The sequence below is a fragment of the Mixophyes fleayi genome, chromosome 4 (genome assembly GCF_038048845.1).
Source record: "Mixophyes fleayi isolate aMixFle1 chromosome 4, aMixFle1.hap1, whole genome shotgun sequence".
In the NCBI taxonomy this organism is placed as follows: Eukaryota; Metazoa; Chordata; class Amphibia; order Anura; family Limnodynastidae; genus Mixophyes; species Mixophyes fleayi.
Window position 1 is genome coordinate 195,829,335 of NC_134405.1, and position 14,790 is coordinate 195,844,124.

General features: G+C 39.6%; 1 protein-coding gene across 1 annotated transcript in view; it reads left to right on the forward strand.

Moving 5' to 3' along the window:
• The first annotated feature begins 5,819 nt into the window (after positions 1-5,819).
• Positions 5,820-14,790, forward strand: part of TMEM117 (transmembrane protein 117) — a 299,423-nt gene continuing 290,452 nt past the window's right edge. Inside the window, exon 1 of the mRNA XM_075209075.1 lies at positions 5,820-6,282. The gene's annotated coding sequence lies outside the window, so the exon portion shown is untranslated. The remainder of the gene's footprint in view (positions 6,283-14,790) is intronic.

A 14,790-nucleotide genomic window follows, 5' to 3' on the forward strand; every position in this document is an offset into this window, starting at 1 on the left:
ACGGGCACACGCCCTTCATATAACAACTGCTATTGCGCAATAGGTACTGACAGCAGCTACTTTGCTCATCAGTAACCTACTGGCCGAGGCAGTGCTGTAGGTGGGATGGAAAATGATCTGATTATGCAAACATAGGATGCAAATTAAAGAGTTGTCATAACAAGACTATTTTGCTTAATTAGAGAATATTTTATCACTATATCATTATCACTAAAAATAATTGAGATTGATTATATAAACGTAATTGACAGGGCATGGCACTGTAATACTGCTATTTTAAATCATGTTTGCACCCAAACACCCCCTGTTTGTTTTTAAGTATTTTGCCATCATATATACAAACAGGAGTTTGATTCATTATTTTTAAATAAATTACCATATAAAGTTGATTATATTATTACTTTTCATCCCTGAGTGCACCTTTCTTCTCTGAAGTTAAAACTGCTTTCAGGAAAAGACAGATACAATGGTAAAAGAAATGTAATTCTAGACTTGTTTAAAATCTCTTTATTTCTAACTGTAGATGTCAAACAGAGATCATAAATAACTATTAATCATTTACAAGAAGTTGCAAACATTAACCTATAACACATGGTCTTCACAAGGTTCTAAAATCTAGATAGTTCTGGGGACCAACTTAAGCTGGGTACACACTACACTGTTTTCGTCCAATAATCGGCTCAATCAGCCGACATACGACCGCTCGTTGAAAAGTCGGGTCAGTGTGTGCAGTGACACGATGGTCGAAAATCTGCCCAAATGGACGATTGTCGCCTCATTTGGTTGGTCGTACCGTATAATATTTTCGTTCCAATCTTGTTTCCGCTGTGTAGTGTGTATAAACTTCCGACCAATCCATGACAATCCTCCGATATTTCCTCGACCTGGGGGGCGTGTGTATGTTAATTTTTTATGTCAATCCCAGTCCCACGTGGTGCGGAATCCGCACATCACTGACTAGTGTTTTGTATTGATGTATATTGCACCTGTCTGGCTGCAGACCATTACACTTGTATAAAGTATTTGTGTTATTACCCTTTGCGTCTATGTCGGCAATGTATTCATATCTACTCTTTATACACTTATACCTTTATAACCTATTAAAGTTATATTAATCTTTATTAACTTATAATTGTGAAGTACCCAGAATAAACCACAGTGTTCAAGCAACATTTTTATTGCAGGAAAAAGGTACAAAAATTTTAACATACACAGCTGTCTGAAAGATCCGCATGAGAAGTGAGCGCGCCCAAACCAATCAGAGAGCTGAGTACTGCAGAGTATTATTTCTAGTATTTAGTATTTTTAAAGGTGCTACTGGTTTGTGGCAGAACAGGTCTTGATGTCGCTTGGGTTTCTATTCTCTTTGATTTCTTTATCTACGATACAAGGAAATAAAAAAATGTTTACCATTTAACTTCTATATCTGTAATTTATATTCAACAACATAAATACTCTAATTTTTTCACCTTGCACACTGCTCGAGATCAGTTTATATTTTGGTCCCTGTGGCGAAATCGCAATAATAGCGGGCTTAACCTCCGTACATTCTGGAAAACAGGTGGTATTTTGGTTATTATAATGGTACAGGTATATGCCCAAAGCATTTAGTTGTCTACACATGTTCACTGAAATACCTTCGTGTAGAACTTCTTTAGTATATTTTTCTTTTCCATTTTTTTCTTGTTTGCTAACAGGTGTAACATTAGTGGTATCAGTGGTATCTAAACAGGCCTCACCGTTAATTCTTCGTTCTGACATAAAAAATTAGGTTACAAATTAGTTTACATTGCTTTATGTGACACTAGAATGAAATAATGTCCTTCTAACAGGTACACTACATGTGCTACTGACCTTTTTTAATGTCGTTATCGTGCTGGTCCAGTACTTTGACCATCATCTCCACCTCTCTTGGGCTCATTGGATTTGCTCTTTGCTCTTCTTGAGTATCTTCATCCCCCACCTTAACTTTTCCAACATTTTTTGGCCCTTTCAGCACCATCTCTGACTCTATCTCCGTCTCTGTCTCCATAGCTGCAACCCCCACTGACATCTTCTCCTCACCCACAACCCCCACTGACACTTTCTCACTCGTCATCTTCCGACGCTCCTCGGCGCCAAACAGGTTCCTCTGTCATTTTATACACTCAGACATGGGCGTTTGTTTCTGCTGTGGACCAATCAGCAATGATGCACGCCGAGAATGGAGCATTCTATTACATACGAAGGGATTTTATTATTAGGGAATATTCATTGCATTGCACTTTAGCAGTTAAATGTTTTTCTAAATTTAATGTATATTACTAAACTTCTATTTTATAGAAATGAATTAAGAGACAGTGTTGCCTTCTCTTTTTATGCAGCTTTGGGTGTTAACTTTAGCGAAAGCTCTGCCCCTTTATGCTAATGTCTTTGGTATCTCGTTACATTTCCCGCAAATGTCGCTGCAGTGTGTACGAAATTAAAATCATTGCTCACGTCAACATGGCTGTAAAAAGTCGCTAAAGGGACGTCCGCTCTTCCCTTTATCGTCCTAAACAAGGCTAGTGTGTATGCAGTCCATGGACAGAGCGATCGGACCATCGGTCGGATGTAAAATGCTCGGCATAAAAAGTTGGTCGCAATTTCTGTAGTGTGTACCCAGCTTTACAAGGACTTAAGAGTTAAAAACTATACCAATAGTAACTATATTAATGCAGCCATGAATATGACATTTTAAAAATTGAACAAGTTAGTAATTGAACAAGCACTTTGAGTTTCTTCCTTGAAACTCAAAGTGCTTTTCAGTTTACAATTTTTCATAGGCGGAAGAAAGTTATGTCGAGCAGCAGATCTGAGAGAAGTGTAAAAGTTCTACTAGTGTGTAATATATCCAAAGATTTTAAATGCATCTTTTATTTACTAGGTCTGAAGTAAGCCAAAAAATAAATAGGAAACTGTAAGTAATTTTTCAGAATTTTATCTTAGTTCTCTCTGACCAAAATGGCTATTAAAATCACAGCATGTATCGGTATCCACCTAAAATGCCTACTTTTGGGCAAATTCCCACCAACTTGTTAGCCCCGCCTCTTTTGAGGACATTTGGGAGGTATCCTTTAAGTGTCCCAGCTCACTCACTGTCCCTGTTTCTATGCTCACAATAATAATATGTTGCCTATGTATTTACTGTAACTTCATTGTTACAAGAAAAAGAATTCTAAATACTTTAAAATGTGGTATATTTTCCCTGTTCATATCATGGTAGCTAATAAGGCTTATCCTTATTAATTATAACCTTGGTTTAGTTTCTAAGGTACAAGAATTTTTTTTAAAAATTCAGCAACATGTTACTTGGATTTAAATGCAGCTATACAATATTTTACTTTTACTGCTATTTTCTACTTATCTTACTGTGTAAACAGTGATTAGGGGCATTAATGTCAACACACCGCAAGGAATTACTCAACTCCTCCTATCAGTAAATACAAAATTTTGCACCCCTGAAGACACTAATATTTTTACATCTATAACTAAGTGCTGTACTTAAAGTTCGGCGATATATGTCTGCTTTTCATCATCATCAACATTTATATAGCGCCAGCAGATTCTGTAGCGCTTTACAATTTCGAACTAAGTACTGACTTTCTGACTGAATTAACCAGGGCTCCATTAATGTGAAATGCTTGTTTTACAGCAATTATTTAGTTGAGATCAGGTTAGTTCAGCCATGTAAGTGTTAGCTTGTGTACAGATATTTCCTGGATTAAAATCGGTCAGGTTCACATTTCTGCATTTGAGATGCAGGAGGTGTATTTTTGTTTACTTTTTGCGCTTTTGTAAATGACCCTCAGGGGCGCACGGAGAAAAAAAAGCCCAAAAAAAAAAGCGAGAGAACTGCCGCGCATGCACCCGCGCATGCGCAGCAGCTCCGTTTCGGCAGCACTGTACTATACAGCAGCCGTGGTGCTGTCAAAGAAGCGTCCACGGCAGTGCTGTATACAATACAGCACTACCGCGGACGCTTCTTTGACAGCGCTGCGGCTGCTGTATATACTGTGCCGCTGAGTAGGGCACTTGTTTAGCGGAGGGGAGGGGTTTCTGGAGACCCAGAAACCCCCCCCCCTGCGTGCACCACTGACCCTGGTATCTCTTTCAGATTAATGTGTCATTAGACTTTATTCACAGCACGTTCAGGACATGCATAGCCAGATCAGAGCCTGAACCTGTCAATCTGTTCTTGCGACCATGTGAGACCAGTTACTCTACCTGACATTTATCATGGCATTAATAGGTAAATTACGGCAGTGATACACTTGACCTCCTAACAAAATATTTTCAAGCACCTTATATTGTTACACATGGAATCAGATAAGTAATGCAAGCTTTAATATTACTTAAACAAAGTCATAGTAACCAGTGTCAGCAAAATAAGACCTTGGAATCATTGGTGTTTGCAATTGGTTTTTAAAACGCAAGCTAAAACACAAGTAAAAATGCATATAAACTGCATTTTGCTTATTTTTGCAATCAATGTGCATCGATATGCTTTTACATGTGTGTTCAACCTGCATTGTTTTAAACATGCACCTATAATAAAACAGGAAGATGTTATCTAGTTCAGCCAAACACATGTGGAAATGCTTCTAAAGCTGGCTGCACATCTATACCATACTTCAGATACAATGTCTCTAACGATTTCACCAAAGATGGACAGTGCCGATTCATGCGTACACACCTACACAAATTACCTTCAGATCTGTGATCTTCATCTCTCATAGGGGTCTATTTATGACCCTTCGTTTTTTCAGTAGAAACTTTTCAATCCTCATCGCATAGATGCGGATTGAAAAGTTTCTCATATGTATCAAAAAATCAAATAACAGGAACAGTGTTCCGAAACACGGCTGTTCCTATGAAGAGTATCACTTACCTTTCACTGGAGTCTTCTCTTTTCCTCCCTGTGCGATGCTGCTCACCCCTCTTTCAATTCCTGTGTCCATGCGCCGACCAATAAACTCGGGCATGTGCACAGAGATCCCTGACTGAAGGAACCTGAGGTATGTGACATGGAGGGATGGAGGGATCATGTGATCCCTCCACACATGCGCTGTGTGAAGAGCAGAGCTGTTTTCAGTGAAAGTTTTCAATCATGTTAATGTACTTCAGCTTCAGATAGTGTACATTAACATGACTGAAAACGTACTTTCGTCATTGGTACAGCGCAAGTGCGTTACTGAGCACTTCCCATACACTGTTATGGGGAGTGCTCAGTAAAACGATGAGAAATGCAAAGCAGAAGATATCTGAGATATCTGCTGCGATGCTAGAATAATACATAGTAATTTAGTGGTTAATCCCCAAAAACAACAGTTTTCAGGTATTTACCTCTAAATTACAGGGGGAGAGCTTTGATAAATAGGCCCCAAAACCTTCTGCTGAAAAGACATGATTGCATCGCTGATTGATTTTTTTTGGAGGTTTTTAAAACCAATTCAACAGAAGCAATGTGTTTTGGTACGATAAAATATGATCGTGGGAGCGTACACACTCTTGCAATGTCTGACCAAACGGTTGTGAATCCTGTGATCTGCAAGATAATTGCATAGGTGTGTCCCCAGCATAACTACATTTTATTGAAATGAATGTAAGTTTTCAACTGCATTACCACACGGCAATAGAACAAGAATTTAAAAACAAAAAAAGTAAGTTAAAAATACAAATGAACAACCTCATTTGGTACAATAATTTTTCACAGACATTTACACGCACTTAACTTGCATCATAAATACATCTTAAAACGCATAATGCTTGCGCCAGTATGTGTACAACCTTAGGCAGATTAAACCTATAACACAAACTCTCTCCTCAATACACACTGTGTTGTCTATAAGCTTTAAATTGGTTTAACCTTTTAACCCTTTAGCACCCAAGGCGCATAAGTATACCCCTCCTTATACAAGTGTACTTTAACATGCCGCATGACGTCATTGTGATGAAAATCCCCTGGATTCCTACTGTCTACCTACAAATACTGTTTAAGTCAGTCCGTGTTTTCCACGCTGCCTAATCACATTACTGCAATGAGTGAAAAGCAACCAGAGCTCACCTAAAGGACATGAAGTGTTTGGCGCAAGAAAGTACATCAGTGAATGGAGCAATAGCTGCTAGAATGTGAGCCAGTGGAGGGCGTGGGCTAGATGTCTGCAAGGCTATTTCTGGAATCTGAAGCAATGCCCTGGAAGCGCTCCCCCTCGGAGGAGAAAGATTCATGAATAGAGAGAGAGCCAGTGTTTGATCAGGCTGGTAAGTGATGTCCTCTGTAACGTCTAAACACTTCTCATTCAATGTCGGCATCGTACAAAGCCCAGCAGCCTCCATTGTTATTGAAATGTGTGATGTGGGTATAGCCAGATTCCTACAGGCACAGGGGGTGAGGAGCATGGTGCAGCCCACTGATTAGCAAAAACGTTTTAAAATAAACATTATGACGTCAGTCACAGCAAGGTATTTAAATCTTACACTTTTATTAGGGTAGCATGTCAGTGCTTAGTGGAAAACTGGTTTCAAGGAGGGAGAGAGAAGTTTTAAACTTTCATCCCATGTGATTAAACCTTTTAGAGGTTTTATTTTTTATTATTGATATTGTGGGTGGACATATAAATAAACTGTATTGTATGCAGCATGCAAATACACAATATATAGTGCATACATTACTTATTAATTAAATGCTGATGTAAAAAAAAATCAAAATACTTTGACATTCTATATAACCTGTTTTGACACTTTATTGAAGAGCATATTCTGGTTGCTTTGCATATTGAACTGCCTAGAGTCTGCAAGACAAGTCTGGCAAGTTTTAGTTCCAAGTGACGCAGAAGTAGCATTATTATGACGTAGGAGAACTGATCTTTTACAGAAGCATTGGTGTACAGAGTTTATGATCAACCTATTAGGGTCCTTGAAATCAATGTCCCACTCTGACTGTATTATATACTTTTTTTTGCTGGTTGATAGCCACTTGCTGTTGGTTGGGGATATTTAAACAAGGCTCTCCATTCTCTTGAATTCCACAAAATGACTCATTGTTTCTAAGGACACTGTTAAGGCCAGCTTCCAGTAAATCACTTCAGACAGCTTAACTCTCGGTGAACCATTTTTGTGGAGATTTTTTGTGTGAATGCCAGGTGCTGGATTATGCTGTTTGATTGGATGAATAGCAGTGTTTTATTGCTGGAGATTGCATTCTGCAAGGCAATCATATTTTCCGGTATGGGACCTATGTCATAAATATAGCACATGATTGGACAAGAAATTTGGCCATCCAGCTAGGCGGTACATCCATTGCACATTTCCTGTTCTAGTTTGACTGTTTAGGATGCCACAAGTGCTCCAGCGCTGCAAGTCCTATGCTTTGAAACCTGGCGATCCAGCTGTTTCTTAGGTACCAGGGGGAGTACGTTCCCTGGAACTCCCACTCAATTGCTACACTTGACTGATATTTATAACAGAGAGGGGTGGGGGGGGAATTGGTGGAACTAAACACAAAAAAATTATACATTGTAGAGAAGGGTAAACTTTAATGACTTGCCTTTCCTTAAATATCAGAATGGCTCTAGTTAATTGTAAAGTTGTTCAATGCTTGCTGCTGAGTGCTACCATATTTTCGTGAAAGTCCTCCACACATGATTAGTCATTGACTAACCTAGCCAAAGACCAGACTTTTGGCAACAATGTTTGCTTTCAGCATCTGTGGAGTAGAACACCACCACCCACTGTGAGTAAGCTCATTGCAGTTATCATTTAGGTGTGTCTGAGATTGCAAAACCGATTAGGTCAGTATACAGTCATGGCCAAAAGTTTTAAGACTAACACAAGTTTTGGTTTTCACATAGTTTGCTGCTTCATTGTTTTTAGACTTTTTTTTTTTTTTGTCATGTTGCTATGGTATACTGAAGTAAAATTTACAAGCTTTGTTAAAGGCTTTTATTGACTCTTTGCATAAACTTAATGTAAATGTCAATATTTGCAGTGTTGACCCTTCTTTTTGAAGACCTCTGCGATTCGCCCTGGCATGCTGTCGGTCAACTTCTTGGCCACGTTTTGACTGCTGGCCGCCCATTCTTGCCTAATCACCTAATCAATGCTTGGAGTTTGTCAGAATTTGCGGGTTTTTGTTTGTCCACCTGCCTCTTGAGGATTGACCACATGTTCTCAATGGGATTAAGGCCTGGCAAGTTTCCTGGCCATGAACCCAAAATTTCGATGTTTTGATCCCCGAGCCACTTGGTTATCACTTTTGCCTTATGGCAAGGTGCTCCATCATGCTGGAAAAGGCATTGTTCATCACCAAACTGTTCTTAGATGATTGAGAGGCGTTGTTCTTGGAGGATGTTTGGGTACCATTCTGTATTCATGGCTGTGTTCTTCAAAATTATGAGTGAGCCCACTCCCTTAGCTGAGAAGCAACCCCACACATGAATGGTCTCAGGATGCTTTACTGTTAGAATGACACAGGACTGATGATGGCGTTCACCTTTTCTTCTCCGGACAAGCATTTTTCCAGATGCCCCAAACAATCTGAAAGGGGATTCATCATAGGAAATGACTTTACCCCAGTCCTTGGCAGTCGAATCCCTGTGTCACGGTTCTGAGGATAGGATTCTTGATCTGCCCAATTTAGCACTACTGCTAGCAAGGCGCGGAGTCTAACGAACAGACGGTGTTCACCAGGGACTGCCGCAAGGCGGTTTGGTTTTAACTGCGTCCGCCTGCAGGTCGCGGCCCCTACTAGGAGTATCAGGCTAGATCTTACAGGGAAGTGTGAAGGAAGGAACTTAGCAGATAGCAGGTAACGGCAGGAGAGATGGAGTACAGGCTCTGTAGCCAATTTGGAAATGTGGAGTGTGAGCTCTGTAGACAAGCGGTACAGCAGCATGGTGGAGCGTAAGCTCTGTAGACAAGCAGTACAGCGGAGTGGTCGAATGTAAGCTCTGTAGACAAGCAGTACAGCGGAGTGGTGGAGCGTGAGCTCTTGTAGACAGCGGTACAGCGGAGTGCGATGGAGCGTAAGCTCTTGTATACAGCGGAGTGGTGGTGCGTGAGCTCTGAAGATCAATAGAACGCACAGGAGGAAATGGAGCCACGTCTGATACCAGGCAGGTAACACGATCAACAGGCACTGAGCTGCAGGGGGAAGTCCCTTTTTAAAGTTTGGAGCCGAGATTGGTTGTCCAATAGGAAGCATGCAGAGGACATAGAGGATCGTGTCTGCATGCGCAGACCAGAGAACAGGACACCGACGGCCGGAACGCGAGGGTCAGCGGGAAGCAGGTAAGTGTGTCGGACCACGGTTGTAGAAACCGAAGGTCTGCCGTGTGACACCCTGTAACTTTTGCAGAATATCACTCTGTTCCTGATGTTTTTCCTGGAGAGAAGTGAATTTTTTGCTGGCCTTCTTGACACCAGGCCATCCTCCAAAAGTCTTCGCCTCACTGTGTGTGCAGATGCGCTCAAACCTGCCTGCTGTCATTACTGAGCAAGCTCTACACTGGTGATGTTCCGATCCCGTAGCTGAATAAACTTTAGGAGATGGTCTTGGTGCTTGCTGGACGTTCTTGGGCGCCCTAAAGCCTTCACAACTATTGAACCTCTCTTCTTAAAGTTCTTGATGATCCGATAAATGGTTGATATAGGTGCTTACTAGCAGCACTATCCTTGCCTGTGAAGCCCTTTTGGTGCAAAGCAATGATGACTGCACGTGTTTCCTTGCATGTAACCATGGTTAACAGAGTAAGAACAAGGACTTCAAGCACCACCCTGCTTTTTAAGCTTCCAGTCTATTATTCTAACTCAATCAGCATGACAGAGTGATCTCCAGCCTTGTCCTCATCAACACTCTCACCTGTATTAACGAGAGAATCACTGACCTGATGTCCGCTAGTCCTTCTGTGGCAGGGCTGAAATGCGGTGGAAATGTTTTTGGGATAAAGTTCATTGTCATGGCAAAGAGGGACTTTGAAATTCATTGCAATTCATCTTATCACTCTTCATAACATTCTGGAGTATATGCAAATTGCCATCATAAAAACTGAGACAACAGGCTTTGTGAAAAATAATATTTGTGTCATTCTCAAAACTTTTGGTCATGACTGTAAGTATCTGTTTATCACTTTCACATGTGTAAATGTGAGTTGATGCACCCTCTTCCATGAAATAAAATGGGGGAAAATGAATTCTGTTTTTACGGGTATTTTCTTTTGATGACAATTTAATGTAAGCATACTTTAGAAGATTAGCTCCTTCTTTCTTCTCTAGGAGATAAATAAAGCCCTCCTTCCCAAATTAGAATTATTTACCATCATAGCTTGCAATAACACTCGCCAAAAAGACAGTTGACCTCCCAGGTATAGGTGCTTACATCTAGTAAGGACTGGCTTGTGAGCCACATCCAGAAAAACATTATATAGGCCTGATAGGTGCCAAGACAACAAAAGACAATATTTTGAAGCAAAATCAGACAATAAATAGACCCGCTCTCTTTTAATACCATATTATACATGCTACCAGCTGCTTGGCAATATAAATGCCCTATATGTATGCAAAAGAAAAGGACAGTTGCTGTCAGTGCCTATCCTCACTATCTAGCAAAATGAAAACTTGGGGTATTGGTTCATATTTTTATCAAAATATTTAAGCCTGCATCCCAGCTTCAAGGGAAAATCAAATGCACTAACCTCCTAGGTATAGGGGCTTACATCTACATCTTACATATTCATGACAATCTGATGGAAGCATAATTTAAGAAATTAGCTCTTCCTTCCTGGTCTAGATGATTAATAAAGTCCCCCTCCACAAATTAGAATTATTTACAATCATAGGTTGTCATAATACCCACAAGACTCCCCAGCTAGGCGGGAATGTTGGAAATAGATGGCAAAGAAAATAAAATGTGCATAAACTTGGAAATCCTTATTCGTTTTTCTATTAATGAAATGTCAGCATACATTATGGGATGTGTATTGTCATACCAAATTCAGGGTGAGACAGAAAAGATTTAAAAATGGAATCCACTATTTATCTCTGGGGACACAGACTAAAGACTTTTTTTTTTTTTTTTTTTTTTTCACCACTTTTCAGAAATTATTATTTTTAGAAGAGATTACATGTAACTTAATTAAGATATGGGCTGATGATGATACTGCAGCATCGCAGATTACTTCAGTGGACATGCGGGACTTAAAATATTGCCATTTCTGTCCATGAATGTGCCTCTAGCGCTGCAGAAAGTATTTTACCCTGAAGTGTGATGTGATTGTAAGGGACAAGAAGCCTTGAAAGTGTCAGTGTACACAAACATACTTGAGTATACTTGACTTTTTTTTGTTTCATCTGAGGTTTAGAGATGATAAAAATGCCGTACTATTATTTAGATCAGGGGTGTCCAACCTTTTAGCTTCCCTGGGCCACATTGGAAGACGACGAGTTGGTTTGGGCCGCACATAAGATACACTAACAATAACGATAGCTGATCATCCAAAAAAAACATAGAAAACATAGTTAATATCTATATATATATATATATATATATATATATATATATATATATATATATATATATATATATATATATATATATTCACTTTTTTTTTTCAAATCTCCCTATACTTACCTTTCAATCGCCCTGTTCAAAAAATCCTCTCTAGTTATTACTATAATCACTTTTTGTATTATTTTGATGCAATATCAAGTGCATTTAAGCCAGGCATTGTATATCAGGGTGCCCTGACCAGGCCTGTGGTACCTGACATATACATCACTGTGACCCCAAATTGTGACCTGTTTTGCTAATTACACCACTATGTTAGTTAAGGGATAACAACTTATAATGGGCCAAAGAGAATAATATATAATGCCCCATTAGTAATACAAGTAGAAGTATGTAGCAGGGAGATAAGGTCCATGATGCTCCAGGACCAGGTGACTTTTATTCACTGGTCAGCGTCCCTTGAAATAATAAAAAAAAATCTCCCTTAACTTACTTTTTAATCGGCTTGTTCTCCTGTCCTCTTCTCTTCTTTTCTCCAATTCTGTGCTGCTGATTGTTCTTCTCGCGCGAGTGACTCCTCTGTGCTGCGCTCCGCAATGGATGTTGGGTGTGATGACATCATGCCCGACATTCGCTGCGAGCAACGCACAGAGCAAGAGACAAAGGAGGGAGCCGGAGTACCAGCTGACGTGACCGCGTGACCGCAAGGTAAGTATTTTATTTTCTTCTTTTTTTTTTTTTTTGCAGGATTTTTTTTTTCCACTAACAGTGCTGCCCCCTTGCCACAACCAAAACTCCTTCTGGGCCACATTTACAGGCGTGCTGGGCCGCGGGTTGGACAACCCTGATTTAGAGGATCTGTTTAGATGGCCTTTGTTTGGAAATTTAAGGCTACATTGTATTAAAAGAAAACGGGGAGTGCTGACACTACAAGTCTGCTTATTCACTGACCTGCCTCAGATATCATGGGTATAAAAGATGCCAATTTGACATCCAGACTGTATCCAGACTGTTAGACATGGCCTTAAAAACTAGAGTTAAGTCCTTTGCTGTAAAATGTTTGCTACATCTTTTGTTTTGAGAATGGCAATGAGACCCGCCAACACCTTTTGGAAAAACCTGTTTGTGAAGAGGACAGCCCAATGGGAAGGCAAGTGCATTCATAACGCAAAACTTTTCCTAGATAAAATCTGAGAAAGTGTTGATTGGAGGACATAGGAATGTGGTAAATGATTAAACTCTTTATTCTGAAAGGACACATGTAATAAAAACAAACCGTATAGAAAATTAAAATGGCAGTACATACAAGTTCTATATTTTGTTAGAAATATAAAAACCTTTTTGAATAAACAGTAATATCACACAAACAGAATATTGGGGTAGAGGGATGAAAGAAAGGTAAATTAAAAAATAAAGGGCACATAGTGCATTATCTCGCTTTTATTAGTAAACGTATTCCTTTTCTCAAAGGGGGTAAAACATAGACAGGTAACACACTTTCTAATGAAGACAATAGAGTCTATCTGCCTTCCAGAAACATGAGTTGAAAACGTTTTTCAGCAATATCCTTATAGGGCCCCAGGAATGCTATACATGAAGCTGGTGATGGCTAAAGTCCAGTGTCCTTAAGGGAAAGCAATCAGCCACCATTAGGCCTTTCTCAAGGCGATATGTAACCTGGTGTATCCTGTCCTTTATTTATAGTCTAGCACTAGATTGGCACTGTCCCATAAATCCAATAAAATGTCATAATTTCATATGCAAAATATCAACTATAATATGATGATCTAAAACCTCAAAAGGTGCATATAATTTTTTTTTTAAAAAAATCACTAAATATAAAATAAATACATTGAACCAAATCACATGACATCTTTTGCTTTATTTGTGCGGGTCAAGTTGTTTAGAAAGCTTTGTTGTTTTAAGCAGCTGTGCCTTCTTTGCCCTGGAATCCATCTCTATTAAATTACATCTAATCACTGCTTTGTGGGCATCCCACAGAGTTCTAGAGCTATGTCAGGGGTGTCATTAATGGTGAAGTTATCGGTGAGCAATGCTCTGACTTTGAAAGTGGTCTCTGGGCTATGAAGGAGACTTATTAAGCCTCCAGGATAAGGGGGGATGGGCGAGTGGCCAAATCTGAAAGATTCACAGCAATAGGGGCATGGTCCGACCAAGTGATTGGAAAGACTTTGGGGGGCCAATATCTTGAGGGTCAGATTGTGGCTGAATAGGATCATGGGAATTCTAGAATAAGAGGAGTGGACAGAGGAGAATAAATATTCCTTGTGAAAGGTTCTGTGACCCTCCCAAGAGTTGTATAAATTATGTAATTTTAAGAGGTCAGTGAGAGCTCTAGAGTTATGGACATCTACCCCGTCTGAAGGACGGGCCATGTTAAGACCATTCCAAGATTGGGTTCAACACCCATTGGATTCTATACCTTTTTGCGGGCAATAATACCTGGGTTCATTATGTAGATATCTCCCTCTAGAATTTTCTTTGCACACAAACAGTATGCATGACTTTGACCTTGAGAAAGAAGAGTTCCTTTTCCGCCTTTGGCCCTGCTGGTCATTTCATCAAGATGCTTCATAAAAAAAAAAACACTTGACCTTCAAGTAACACATGATACCTGGCAAAAGTTATAACCTCAGCTCAAGTAGCCAACCTCACCACACCTACTGCAGCTTCATATTCAAATTCTGACAATCCAATTATTTCTTACATTCTGACACCTGATTTAAGAGATTTTGAAATTACTGCTGTTGAGAAATGGCAAATGACACCTGTGACCTAACAGGACCTTTTCAATGTTTTCTCCACCCCAATGAATCTTTAAGAACTGCAATATCATCAAATTGTAAATTATGTAATCTGAATATGGTTAAGGCCATAAAAACTATGTTGCTGCTTTCTGATACTCTAGTTCTTAATGATATGCCACTTGCTTGTGCAAAAGAAGCCAAGTGTATTAACGAAAGAGTAGCATCGAAAGTACTGGGCTGTTCATCTGTTTCCTAAATTCAGAGAGCTTTTTACTGCTCTTATTTGTACCACCAAACTAGGAACAAAGGCCAAAAGTATCTGGTCAACAAACAGACTTTAACAGCTTTATTTATGGCTGTTTTTTCCTGGCGATAGTGCCTTGTCCTATACATCAAGGAGTCACTCTTGGTAGGAATTTTTTAATTTTTTTTTTTTTTCCCCTCTATTTCTTTTTCTTTTTAACTATTTCATTTGCTCACTAAGTGAATCTTAGTTAC